The following is a 15,038-nucleotide window of genomic DNA, read 5'->3' as shown; positions in this document are numbered from 1 at the left end:
ATACCAAACTTATCAGTTCTCTCTGTTAGGCATTAACTTGTTAAATGAGTCTTAATTATACATAAGCAGATGGAGATTTGAATTAAAATTACCTTACACTCGAGTGGCTTTAGTTCATTATAACATATCTTCCTCTTAATCATTTAGGCAGTCTCATCATCTTTCATATAGAAAGTTATTAAAATATTCCAATTTCCATATTTCTTCAGATACAGCCACTATTAAATGGCAAGTAATGCACATTAGTAGGTGACTTATACCATCCAAGAATTGGTGAATTATTCATGTCAGGACAATTTTTGTGCTTTTCTGTCATCTGTAGCATTTTCTTTTAAATACTTTATATTTACTTGATACGTGGAACCTCACCTCATTTAATTTTAAGTACCAATTTTAATTCCATTCCATTTTCAAAGGGATGATGAAAAAGGACTCCATCAACTTTATTTCGTAGTTTGGATCAGCAGACTCCAGAAAGTCGAGGTATAGGAGCATGTTCCTTGAAAACTCATAAAATGATCAAAATTAAGTACCTCTTAACCACATTAGCCTTCAAAAAGACTGCTGCATTCCAAAGCAGCACACGCATGAAAAAAACACAATGCTTAAAATTAGCTCACATACTGCAAAATATTGAGAAGTAACTCAGTAGTAATTTTACCACTGGAAATTAATATTTCTTGACTAAACAACCAAACCTAAGATTTGTTCTTCTTCAAAGTTGCTGAGAATGCTGAGATCAGGCTCCACCCAGATCTTGTTCTAAGGTCAAAAACTCCAGTGTGCAATGAAGCTAACTTAGGCCAAGTACTAGCACTTTAATATTCCTGAAAGTGAGGAATTACAGCTATTCCCACAGGAACCCTCTTGAGAAAATTTCAAAGCCCGACACTGCCCTTTCTTCCTTCAGAAGTCGAATTCCCCGTAGGCTGTTATTTTATACAAGTAATCAATCCACATCCCGTAATGTTCTGTTCCTGAGGCGTCACTGGATTTACAGGCAGCAATGACAGTGGCAAAAGAATCAAACTAGACAGCTGACAAGAGTAGAAGATCCTAAGTCTTGGCTGAGTCATCAAAAGTTCAGTCAGTCTTGTCAAGCATCATCATATTTTATTTATAATAAAATAGCATCCTTGACATTTCACAAAACTCAATATTCAGCACAATGCTTTCTGCACTGCTTAGACTGTGTGAGTGAAGACAAATGATGTATCTCAAACCCATGAGTAACTTAAAAAGCAGAGTAAACTGGGTCTGAGTTACAATGAGCTGTAATAACATCAAGCGGGATCTCAATAATACTGTTCAGAACAGCGATTCTGAGAGATTACTCGTTGAATGAAAGGAGACTTTACTCTAACCAGCAAACCAGGGTCATGTTAATTTTTAAATGCCGCACATTAGCAGTTGACATCACAGCTTGCTAAGGCACGTTTCCATAGGAATGTAAAGTAAAAAGTATAAACATATTTACACCTTGAAAGCAAATATTGAGAATATAAGATGTGATAGAGAAGAGACCTTCAAGATGGCGGAGGAGTAAGACATGGAGATCACCTTCCTCCCCACAAATACATGAGAAATACATTTACATGTGGAAAACTCCTACAGAACACCGACTGAATGCTGGCAGAAGACCTCAGACATCCCAAAAGGCAAGAAACTCCCCACGTACCTGGGTAGGGCAAAAGAAAGAAGAAAAAACAGAGACAAAAGAATAGGGACAGGACCTGCATCTCTGGCAGGGAGCTGTGAAGGAGGAAAAGTTTACACACACTAGGAAGCCCCTTCACTGGTGGAGATGAGGGGGCGGGTGTTGGGGGGAAGCTTCAGAGCCATGGGGGAGAGTGCAGCAACAGGGGTGCAGAGGACAAAGTGGACAGATTCCTGCACGGAGGATCAGTGCTGACCAGCACTCACCAGCCTGAGAGGTCTTCTGCTAACCCGCCGGGGAGGGTGGGGGCTGGGAGCTGAGGCTCTGGTTTCGGAGGTCGGATCCCAGGGAGAGGACTGGGGTTGGCTGCATGAACACAGTGTGAAGGGGGCTAGTGCACCACAGCTAGCCGGGAAGGAGTCTGGGAAAAAGTCTGGAACTGCCTAAGAGGCAAAAGACCATTGTTTTGGGGGGCGTGAGGAGAGGGGATTCAGAGCACTGTCTAAACGAACTCCAGAGACGGGTGCAAGCTGCGGCTATCAGTGCGGACACCAGAGACAGGCATGAAATGCTAAGGCTGCTGCTGCAGCCACCAAGAAGCCTGTGTGCAAACACAGGTCACCATCCACACCTCCCCTCCTGGGAGCCTGTGCAGCCCACCACTGCCAGGGTCCCATCATCCAGGGACAACTTCCCCGGGAGAATTCAGTCTGTTGCAACGTCATGCCAGCCTCTGCCACCACAGGCTCACCCTGCAGTCCATAACCCTCCCTCCCCCCAGCCTGAGTGAGCCAGAGCCCCCTAATCAGCTGCTACCTTAACCCTGTCCTCTCTGAGGGAAAAAAAAATGCCCTCAGGCAACCTACACGCAGAGGCGGGGCCAAATCCAAAGCTGAACCCCAGGTGCTGTGCAAACAAACAAGAGAAAGGGAAATCTCTCCCAGCAGCTTCAGGAGCAGTGGATTAAATTTCCACAATCAATTTGATGTACCTTGCATCTCTGGAATACCGGAATAGACAGCAAATCATCCCAAAATTGAGGCACTGGACCTTGGGAGCAACTGTAGACTTGGGGATTGCTTTCTGCAACTAATTTGTTTCTGGTTTTACATTTATCTTAGTTTAGTATTTAAAGTTTATTATCATGGGTAGATTTGTTTATTGATTTGGTTGCTCTCTTCCTTTTTTTTTATATATATAGATATATGTATTTTTTGCCTTTTTTTCTTTATGTGAGTGTGTATGTGTATGCTTCTTTGTGTGATTTTGTCTGTATAGCATTGCTTTTACCATTTCTCCAAGCGTTCTATCTGTCAGTTTTTATTTATTTATTTATTTTTGTAGTATAGTTTTTAGCACTTGTTATCACTGGTGGATTTCTTCTTAGTTTAGTGGCTCTCTTATTTCTTTCCTTTTTTTTCTTTTTTGTATTACTTTTTAATTTTTTTTATTTTTAATAATTGTTTTATCTTTTATTTTAATAACTTTTTTTTCCTTCTTTCTTTTTTTCTCCCTTTTCTTCTCAGTCGTGTGGCTGACAGGGTCTAGGTGCTCTGGCCAGGTGTCAGGCCTGTGCCTCTGAGGTGGGAGAGCCAACTTCAGGACATTGGACCTCCAGAGACCTCCCAGCTCCTCCTAATATCAAATGGTGAAAGCTCTCCCAGAGATATCCATCTCAACACTAAAACCCAGCTCCACTCAACAACCACCAAGCTCCAGTGCTGGACACCCTTTGCCAAACAACTAGCAAGACAGGAATACAACCCCACCCATTAGCAGAGAGGCTACCTAAAATCATAATAAGGTCACAGACACCCCAAAACACACCACAAGATGTGGTCCTGCCCACCACAAAGACAAGATCCAGCCTCATCCACCAGAACACAGGCACCAGTCCCCTCCACCAGGAAGCATACACAGCCCACTAAGCCAACCTTAGCCCCGGGGGGCAGACACCAGAATCAATGGGAACTACAAAACTGCAGCCTGCAAAAAGGAGAATGCAAAAACAGTAAGTTAAGCAAAATGAGAAGACAGAGAAACACACAGCAGATGAAGGAGCAAGGTAAAAACCAACCAGACCAAACAAATGAAGAGGAAATAGGCAGTCTACCTGAAAAAGAATTCAGAGTAATGATAATAAAGATAATCCAAAATCTTGGAAATAGAATGGAGAAAATACAAGAAATGTTTAACAAGGACCTAGAAGAACTAAAGAGCAAACAAACAATGATGAACAACACAATAAATTAAATTAAATATTCTCTAGAAGGAATCAATAGCAGAATAACTGAGGCAGAAGAACGGATCAGTGACCTGGAAGATAAAAGAGTGGAAATAACTACTGCAGAGCAGAATAAAGAAAAAATAATGAAAAGAATTGAGGACAGTCCAGAGACCTCTGGCACAACATTAAACACAACAACATTTGAAATATAGGGGTCCCAGAAAAAGAGGAGAAAAAGAAAGGGACTGAGAAAATATTTGAAGAGATTATAGGTGAAAACTTCCTTAATGTGGGAAAGGAAACAGTCAATCAAGCCCAGGAAGCACAGAGAGTCCCATACAGGATAAATCCAAGGAGAAACACACCAAGACGCATATTAATCGAACTATCAAAAATTAAATACAAAGAGAAAATATTAAAAACAACAAGGTAAGAACAACAAATAACATAGAAGGGAATCCCCAAAAGGTTAACAGCTGATCTTTCAGCAGAAACTGTGCAAGCCAGAATGGAGTGGCAAGACATATTTAAAGGGATGAAAGGGAAAAACCTACAACCAAGATTACTCTACCCAGCAAGGATCTCATTCAGATTTGACAGAGAAATTAAAACATTTACAGACAAGCAAAAACCAAGAAAATTCAGCATCACCAAACCAGCTTTACACCAAATGCTAAAGGAACTTCTCTAAGCAGGAAACACAAGAGAAGGAAAAGACCTACAATAACAAACCCAAAACAATTAAGGAAATGGTAGTAGGAACATACATATCGATAACTACCTTAAATGTAAATGGATTAAATGCTCCAACCAAAAGACATAAAACGGCTGAATGGGTGCAAAACAAGACCTGTATATATGCTGTCTACAAGAGACCCACTTCAGACCTAGAGATACATACAGATTGAAAGTGAGGGGAGGGAAAAAGATATCCCATGCAAATGGAAATCAAAAGAAACCTGGAGTAGTAATTCTCAAATCAGAAACAATAGACTTTAAAATAAAGAGTATTACAAAAGACAAAGAAGGACACTACATAATGATCAAGGGGTCAATCCAAGAAGAAGATACAACAATTGTAAATATTTATGCACCCAACATAGGAACACCTCAATACATAAGGCAAATGCTAACAGCCATAAAAGGGGAAATTGACAGTAACACAAACATAGTAGGGGACTTTTTAACACCCCACTTTCACCAATAGACAGATCATCCAAAATGAAAGTAAATAAGGAAACACAAGCTTTAAATAATACATTAAAAAAGATGGAATTGATTGATATTTGTAGGACCTTCCATCCAAAAACAACAGAATACACTTTCTTCTCAAGTGCTCATGGAATATTCTCCAGGATAGATCATATCTTGCATCACAAATCAAACCTTGGTAAATTTAAGAAAATTGAAATCAGATCAAGTATCTTTTCCAACCACAACGCTATGAGATTAGATATCAATTATAGGAAAAAATCTGTAAGAAATACAAACACCTGGAGGCTATACAATATACTACTAAATAACCAGGAGATCACTGAAGAAATCAAAGAGGAAATCAAAAAATACCTAGAGACAAATGACAATGAAAACATGATGACCCAAAACCTATGGGATGCAGCAAAAGCAGTTCTAAGAGGGAAGTTTATAGCAATAAATTCCTACCTCAAGAAACAAGAAACATCTCAAATAAACAACCTAACCTTACACCTAAAGCAATTAGAAAAAGAAGAACAAAAAACCCCCAAAGTTCGCAGAAAGAAAGAAATCATAAAGCACAGATAGAAATAAATGAAAAAGAAGTGAAGGAAACAATAGCAAAGATCAGTAAAACTAAAAGCTGGGTCTTTGAGAAGATAAACAAAATTGATAAACCATTAGCCAGACTCATCAAGAAGAAATGGGAGAAGACTCAAATCAATAGAATTAGAAATGAAAAAGGAGAAGTAACAATTGACACTCCAGAAATACAAAGGATCATGAGAGATTACTACAATCAACTATATGCCAATAAAATGGACAACCTGGAAGAAATGGACAAATTCTTAGACAAACACAACTTTCCAAGACTGAACCAGGAAGAAATAGAAAATATAAACCGACCAATAACAAGCACTGAAATTGAGACTGTGATTAAAATTTTCCAACAAACAAAAGTCCAGGGCAATATGGCTTCACAGGCAAATTCTATCAAATATTTAGAGGAGAGCTAACACCTATCCTTCTCAAACTCTTCCAAAATATAGCAGAGAGAGGAACACTGCTAAACTCATTCTTCGAGGTCACCATCACCCTGATACCAAAACCAGACAAAGACGTCACAAAGAAAGAAAACTACAGGCCAATATCACTGATGAACATAGATGCAAAAATCCTCAACAAAATACTAGCAAACAGAATCCAACAGCACATTAAAAGGATCATACACCATGATCAAGTGGAGTTTATCCCAGGAATGCATGGATTCTTCAATATACATAAATCAATCAATGTGATAAACCATATAAACAAATTGAGGGAGAAAAACCATATGATTGTCTCAATAGATGCAGAAAAAGCTTTGGACAAAATTCAACACGCATTTATGATAAAAACTCTCCAGAAAATAGACATAGAGGGAACTTACTCCAACATAATAAAGGTCATATATGACAGACCCACAGCCAACATCACTCTCAATGGTGAAAAACTGAAACCTTTTCCTCTAAGATCAGGAACAAGACAAGGTTGTCCTCAAAACTATTATTCAACACAGTTTTGGAAGTTTTAGCCACAGCAGTCAGAGGAGAAAAAGAAATAAAAAGAATACAAACTGGAAAAGAAGAAGTATAGATGTCACTGTTTGCAGATGACACATTACTATACATGGAGAATCCTAAAGATGCTACCAGAAAACTACAAGAGTTAATCAATGAATTTGGTAAAGTAGCAGGATACAAAATTAATGCACAGAAATCTCTTGCATTCCTATACACTAATGATGAAAAATCTGAAAGACAAATTAAGGAAGCACTCCTATTTACCATTGCAACAAAAAGAATAAAGTACCTAGGAATAAACATACCTAAGGAGACAAAAGACCTGTATGCAGAAAACTATAAGACACTGAGGAGAGAAATTAAAGATGATACAAACAGATGGAGAAAGCAATCTAGAGATTCAATACAATCCCTATCAAACTACCAATGGCATATTTCATGGAACAAAAAATTGCACAATTTGTATGGAAACACAAAAGACCCTGAATAACCAAAGCAATCTTGAAAAGGAAAAACAGAGCTAGAGGAATCAGGGCCCCGGACTTCAGACTATACTATAAAGCTACAGTAATCAAGACAGTATAGTACTGGCACAAAAACAGAAATATAGAGCAATGGAACAGGATAGAAAGCTCAGAGATAAACCCATGCACATATGGTCACCTTATTTTTGATGAAAGAGGCAAGAATATGCAATGGAGAAAAGACAGCCTCTGCAATAGCGGTGCTGGGAAAACTGGACAGCTACATGTAAAAAATGAAATTAGAACACTCCCTAACACCATACACAAAAATAAACTCGAAATGGGTTAAAGACCTAAATGTAAAGCCAGACACTATAAAACTCTTAGAGGACAACATAGGCAGAACACTCTATGACATAAATCACAGAAAGATCCTTTTTGACCCACCTCCTAGAGAAATGGAAATAAAAACAAAAATAAACAAATGGGACCTAATGAAACTTAAAAGCTTTGGTACAACAAAGGAAACCATAAAAAAGACTAAAAGACAACCCTCAGAATGGGAGAAAATATTTGCAAATGAAGCAACTTACAAAGGATTAATCTCCAAAATTTACAAGCAGCTCATGCAGCTTAATATCAAAAAAACAAACAACCCAATCCAAAAATGGGCAGAAGACCTAAATAGACATTTCTCCAAAGAAGATATACAGATTGCCAACAAACACATGAAAGGATGCTCAGCATCACTAACCATTAGAGAAATGCAAATCAAAACTACAATGAGGTATCACCTAACATTAGTCAGAATGGCCAACATCAAAAAATCTACAAACAGTAAATGCTGGAGAGGTGTGGAGTAAAGCTAACCTCTTGCACTGTTGGTAGGAATGTAAGTTGATACAGCCACTATGGAGAACAGTATGGAGGTTCCTGAAAAAACTAAAAGTAGAACTACCATACAACCCAGCAATCCCATTACTAAGCATATACCCTCAGAAAACCATAATTCAAAAAGAGTCATGTACCACAATGTTCATTGCAGCTCTATTTACAATAGCCAGGACATGGGAGCAACCTAAGTGTCCATTGAAAGATGAATGGATAAAGAAGATGTGGCACATATATACAATGGAATATTACTCGGCCATGAAAAGAAACAAAATTGAGTTATTTGTAGGAGGTAGATGGACCTAGAGTCTGTCATACAGAGTGAAGTAAGTCAGAAAGAGAAAAATAAATACCGTATGCTAACACATATATATGGAATCTAAAAAAAAAAGAAAAATGGTTCTGAAGAACCTAGGGGCAGTGCAGGAATAAAGATGTAGGGAATGGACCTGAGGACACGTGGAAAGGGAAGGGTAAGGTGGGACAAAGTGAGAAAGTAGCATGGACATATATACACTACCAAACTTAAAATAGATAGCTAGTGGAAAGCAGCTGCATAGCACAGGGAGATCAGCTTGATGCTTTGTGACCACCAAGAGGAGTGGGATAGGGAGGGTGGGAGGGAGACACAAAAGGGAGGGGACATGGGGATATATATATATATATGTATAGCTGATTCACTTTGTTATAAAGCAGAAACTAACACACCATTGTAAACAATAATACTCCAATAAATATGTTAAAAAAATGTGATAGAGGCATTAATTCCATTCTGCTTTGTTGTTTTCTTGAACAGAGCATCCACCTACATATATATATATATATATATCTGTATACATATATATATATAATATATATATATACAGATATATATATATATTCCTTTTGCCAGACCTCATGGAAATAAAGATTTTCTAAACAGGCCTTTTTCCTTTTCCTTTTTGTATTTGTTTATTTCACCTACTGTCATATACTACTGAGGAAAAACAAATATATAAATGTAATAAATATAATGTGCTCTCAAAAGCAATTTAAATTCGTCAATAATCTTTAGAGGCTTTGAAAACTGTCCAGCCAGAACAGCTTCCTGCCAAGGGTGGTGGATTTCAGCATGGTCACTTCTCCACTGAGAGCCCATACATTGTTTGGGAATCCTCCAGCCAGCTCAGGCTCTAACTCCAACTAATTAAGTTTTCTGCTTGCTGCCATTGGAAGCTTCAGTCAGGTATAATTAAAAGTGAGCCAATGACAGCAGTGGCATTTGTCAGAATCATCCAGTGGTTCAAATACCAGTTCTGACAGAAATGTCAAACTGATAGCGCTCCCATCTTCCCAGTGCATGCAAGGGAAGAGCAGGGGGACTTTTATTATAAATGCTTGGCTGATAACCTTTTTGAATCCCAGAACACCAAATGCCTCACATGAAATTTCATTATCCTGGAAGAAAATTCAGCTCATAAATGCTCCCTTCCCATGAAGTAAAGTTCAATCTAACTCGATGGTCTTTACTTCTATCAGGTCTTTTAGGGAATTTTGAAATTAAAAAAAAAAAAAATTCGAATAGTCATGTGGAAAAGAATGCTCTAGTTGTAGATACATCAATCTCTAAGGGAACATTTTCTCAGACTTAAAGCTGTGGTTATCAATCAAATTTCTAGGTACATTATTAGATTTGAGTTTTGTCTTTTGTTTCAGTAATAAAAGATCACCCAAAATTAGTGAAGGCACCATCCTGAAAGGGGAAAAGCCACAATCCCCTGGCACAGACCATCACTGACTGATTTTATGATCTATTGCCTCACATAGTTCCTGGTGGTGCTCAAGGTATGCTTTGTGAGTTAAACAGTGAATGAATGAACCAATGAATGAATCTCACACACATTCTCAGGAAGATAATTTCTTTTTTTTTTAATAAATTTTATTTATTTATTTATTTATTTATTATTTTTTGGCTGTGTTGGGTCTTCGTTTCTGTGCGAGGGCTTTCTCTAGTTGCAGCGAGCAGGGGCCACTCTTCATCGCAGTGCGCGGGCCTCTCACTGTTACAGCCTCTCTTGTTGCGGAGCACAGGCTCCAGATGCGCAGGCTCAGCAGTTGTGGCTCATGGGCCCAGTTGCTCCGCGGCATGTGGGATCTTCCCAGACAAGGGCTCGAACCCGTGTCCTCTGCATTGGCAGGCAGATTCTCAACCACTGTGCCACCAGGGAAGCCCAGAAGATCATTTCTAAATCACAAAATGAAAGTGGTCATAGTGAAAAGACAACTTTGTAATCATTTATTTTTAGAGGTGAGAAAGATGGGTGATGAAAAGAAGTTATTTGTCTTCCTTCTCTTTCTGTGTGAGTTCATGGTATTGAAGATTGGATAAAGTAATAAATATAAAACACTTTTGTCAGTCTTATGGCCAAGAAAAAATTACTATGTCCAGAAGCCAAACAATAACACATAAGAAATGGTTGAATTAAAACACTTGAGCTATTGTACCTTAAAGAAAGATTTAACATTATACACAGGGAATGTCATGACTGCATATTTTTCTCCATATTTTGTCCATATGTTTCTTAGTTTTATCCCAAGAAAAAGTGTTGTGTTCTATGAAAAAGATTTATAAATTCCTAGCTGTGTGTGTGCATGTAAAACCATAGAGTTAGGAAAGAGAAATCAGAGAAAGCTGCAATGACACAGAGCTACAACTCAAATAAAAAGTCAAAAAATACCAATATGCCTGGTACATTTTTTGGAGATACTCAAAAAATACTTGTTGACTAATGAGAAAGAAAAAATAAAAACATAAAAGAGGAATTTGTTTAGAACAGAGCTCAGAAAGCCCTTCAAGAGTAAAAGATGAGATTAATTGAGTCATCTCTCAATTATGCATTTTTATAAAGTCTTTCATTTAATTATCTCACACTCAGAATTGCTATACATCAATATTTTTCCAAAATATTTCACAAGAAAGACCAGTCCACTGGGATATCAGATATCTTTCAAAAACAACAAACAAACAAATAAACAAATAAAAACAGTCAGAGGAAGGGGATTTCAGTTCCTTTGTCAAACTAGTTTGCGGATACTAAAATGACGAAAATAATACATGATTCTTCACAGCAGGATTTCTATGAAAGCCTTAAGTATGCTAATCTCCAAAAGAGCGGTTGTATTTAGCAGTGTTACCTAAACATTTTTGATCATGGGCTCCTATTTCCATTGAACATCTTAAAACACTCATCAGTATTCTTTGAGAAACACTAGCCCGTGCTCATTGGATCAACCCATGAAATGGAAATTAACCTATTTGGGGCCACAGATACCTTTGAGAATACCTTAAAAGCTTTACACTCTCTTCCCTCCCATTTATACACATATGACTTTGAAATATTCATATGACTTTGAAACAGGAATAGAGAGTCCTGAAATTCAGAGGGTTTTTAGATATTCAAAAGATACTTATTATATAAGTATGCCACAATTTATTTATCCATTCTATTTTGATGAACATTTGGGATGTTTCCAGTTTTTGTTTATTAAGAATAATGTTTCAATAACCTGTGATAAAACATAATGGAGAAGAATATGAAAAAGAATATATATATATGTATAACTGAGTCATTTTGCTGTACAGCAGAAATTAAACACAACATTGTAAATCAGCTATACTTCAATAAAATTTAAAGATATTAAAAAAAGAATAATGTTGCTATGAATATCTTTTAGGTCACAAACGTACATATTTCTGTTATAAAAATGAAGCATAGAATTATTGGGTTATAGAGTGTGCATATATTCAACTTTAGAAGATATTGCCAGATAGTTTTTCAAAGTAATTTAACCAGTTTACATTGATACCATCAGTGATAAGAGTATCATATACAGTTGTCCCTTGGTATCCACAGGGGATTGGTTCTAGGACTCCCACGTGGATACCAAAATCCACGAATGCTTACCTAAAATGGCAAAGTACAGTCAGCCCTTCTTGCCTGTGGATGTGGAACCCACTGATATGAAGGCTTGACTGTATCCTCCTTGCCAATTATTTTTAATATCAACCATATCCCACTTGGTAATGACAGGTATTTTGACTTTAGCCATTCTGGTGGGGATATAGGAATGTATCACTGTGGATTTAATTTTTATTTTCTCAATGAATAATAAAGTTCGGCACTTGTCATGTGTTTATCAGCCAGTTGGATAGCCTCTTTAGTGATGGTCCTGTTCAATAATTTTGCCTGTGTTTCTCTTGGGTTGTCTGTAGTTCTCTTATTAAGATATGAACCTTTTGTTGATATGTGTATTACAAATATCTTCTAGTTATGGCTTACCTTTTTTTCTCTTTCGGTAGTGTCTTGTAAATTTGCAGATCTGATCAATGATCTCCTAAAGTGCTTGGAACTGAAAACCTTCAATGGCTCCCAATGCACTTTTAAAAATGTTCTTGGCTGAAGTGTAGGGAAGAGGTCAGAGGGGCTGCAGTGAGTTGAGAGAGACAAATGAGAAGTCCACTGGATGATGCCAAACTGACAGAGAGATGGACAAAGACCAATATTTGAACTGAAAACCTCAGTGGTCAGGGTCCTGGCCAGAGGAAGACAGTCTTGAATGGAAAAGGCACTCAAGGGGCATCCCCTGTGTGGGCTGCATGCACCTGCCAGGTTTAGTGAGGCAGTGGGAGAGCACAAGACTGAGGCATGCCCTCTGGCTTTAGCAAAACTGGGAGACATTTTGGGTGCTGATCTCTCTGATGCAGGTTCCAAGTGTTGGGGTGCCTGATGTGAGGCACAAATCCCTTATTCCTCAGGGAGAAGCTCCATATTGTGAGATCTTTCCCAACTGTGGGTCATGGTTCCAGGGGTGGGGTTTTTGGCAAGACCATGACTCTGATTCTCCTACTCATCTCAACGTAGCCCTCTAATCCTTTGTTGCAGAGGAGCCGTTAGCTAGTTTTCAGGTCTTTTTCAGAGGAATTGTTCTATATGTAGCTATAGATTTGGTGTGTTTGTGGGAAAAGGTGAGTTCAAGATCTTCCTACACTTCCATATTGAACCTCCTCTCTACCAGCAGTTTTTAGTTATAAATAGATGTTCAATTTTATCAAGTGCATTTTCTGCATATATTGAAATAATTGTATGATTTTTCTCATTTATTCTATTAATGTGTTATATCAAGTAACTGTCATATGTCAAAGGAAACTTGCATTGCTGAAATAATCTCAGCTTGGTCTTAAATATTATCATTTCTAGACTTGGTCTTGTAATACTTTATGCGTATTTTTTACATCTATATTTTAAAATATTGTTCTGAATTGTCCCTTCTTATAATGTTATTTACAGGATTTGGTATGAAAGTTATGCAGCCTTCATAAAATGAGTTGTATTGCCACTTTTTTGTTCTCTGGAATATTTTTGTCTAAAACTGAAAGTATTTCTTTCTCAAATATTTGATAGAATTCAACAATTAATATATTTGGACTTGGAGTTCTCATTGTGAGAGAGAGGGCTTTTATTTATAGATTCAATTTATTTAATAAATATGGGATTATTTCTTCTTGAATATGTGCAAACTTTTTCTAGGAATTTGTCTACATTTAAATTTTCAAATATATTTGTTTAAAGGGCTTTAGAACATCTTAATATCTTTTTTAATGTCTGTAGGATCTATAGCAATGTTCGCCTTCATGTTTCTGTTTTTGATAACTTTAACTTTCTTTAGTTTTTTTTCCTCATCAGTCTTGCCAGAGATTTATCAGTTTTATTATTCTTTCCAAGAAACCAAGTTTGTCATTTTAATAATCTCTATTATACATTGATTTCCTTTACCCTCTTATTTTGTGTTAGTTTTCACACCTACATGTGGCCTCTCCGGGTGGCTAGTTTGGGCTTTCTTGCCACATGGCAGTGAGTTCCAAAAGCAAGTGTCCTATGAGAACCAGGTGGAAACCATTGCCTTTTTCCAAAAAGAAGAGCTTTATTGAGATAAAATTCACATAATATACAATGGAGCCCCTTAAAGGTGCAATTCAATGGTTTTTAGTATATTTACAGTTGTGCAACCATTACCATAATTAATTTTAGAACAATTTTATCTCTGCAGAAAAAAAAAAGTTTATATTTCCCCAATCTTCCCATCCATAGGCAACAACTAATTTATTTTTTGTCTCTATAGATTTGCCTATTCCAGACAGATCATATAAATTGAATCATACAATATGCAGTCTTTCGGGTCAGGCTTCTTTCACTTAACATAATTTTCTTTGATTCATCCATGCTGTAGCGTGTACTAGAACTCGATTCCTTTTTTATGGCCAAATAACACCTCATTGTGTGATATACCACATTTTATGTACCAGTTCATCTTTTGATGGACATTTGAGTTGTTTCCAATTTGAGGCCATTATGAATACTGCTGCTATGAACAATCATATGCAAGTTTTTCTGTGGGTTATATTTTTATTTCTCTTGATTATATACCTAGGAATAAAATTTCTGGGACATATGGTATTCTATGTGTAAACTTTTGAGGAACTTTGGACTGTTTTTTAAAGTGTTTTCACAATTTTACATTCCTATTAGCTGTGTATAAAGGTTACAATTTCTCTACATTCTTGCTATCTCTTGTTTTTATTAATCATTTTGCTGCTTGTTCTACCACTTACGAAGAGAAAGAGAAGTATGTTAAATTTCTCTCCATGATTGTGTTTACAACTTTTTCTGCTTTTAGTTCTTTCAATTTTTGTTTCACATATCTTGAGGCTATATTATTAGAGCCATACAAATTTAGAATTGTGATAATTTTGGGTAGAATAGCACTTTTTGTCTCTCTTTATCATTAGTATTTCTTCCTACCTTAACATTTACTTTGTTTTTTATTATTAAAATGATACTAGCCTGCTTTGGTTAGTGTATGTAAAGTTATCTTTTTCCATTCCTTTACTTTAATCTTTACATAATCTACATCAAACAGCCTATAGCTAAGTTTTGTTGTTTTATCCAGGCTATAATAGACCAATATTACCTTCGATTTTTAATAGAAATATTTAGTCCTATTAA

This window comes from Balaenoptera physalus, assembly GCF_965194825.1.
Source record: "Balaenoptera physalus genome assembly, chromosome: 13".
Taxonomy (NCBI): Eukaryota; Metazoa; Chordata; class Mammalia; order Artiodactyla; family Balaenopteridae; genus Balaenoptera; species Balaenoptera physalus.
The sequence above is the reverse complement of the archived record's forward strand: the minus strand, read 5'-3'. Positions refer to the sequence as shown.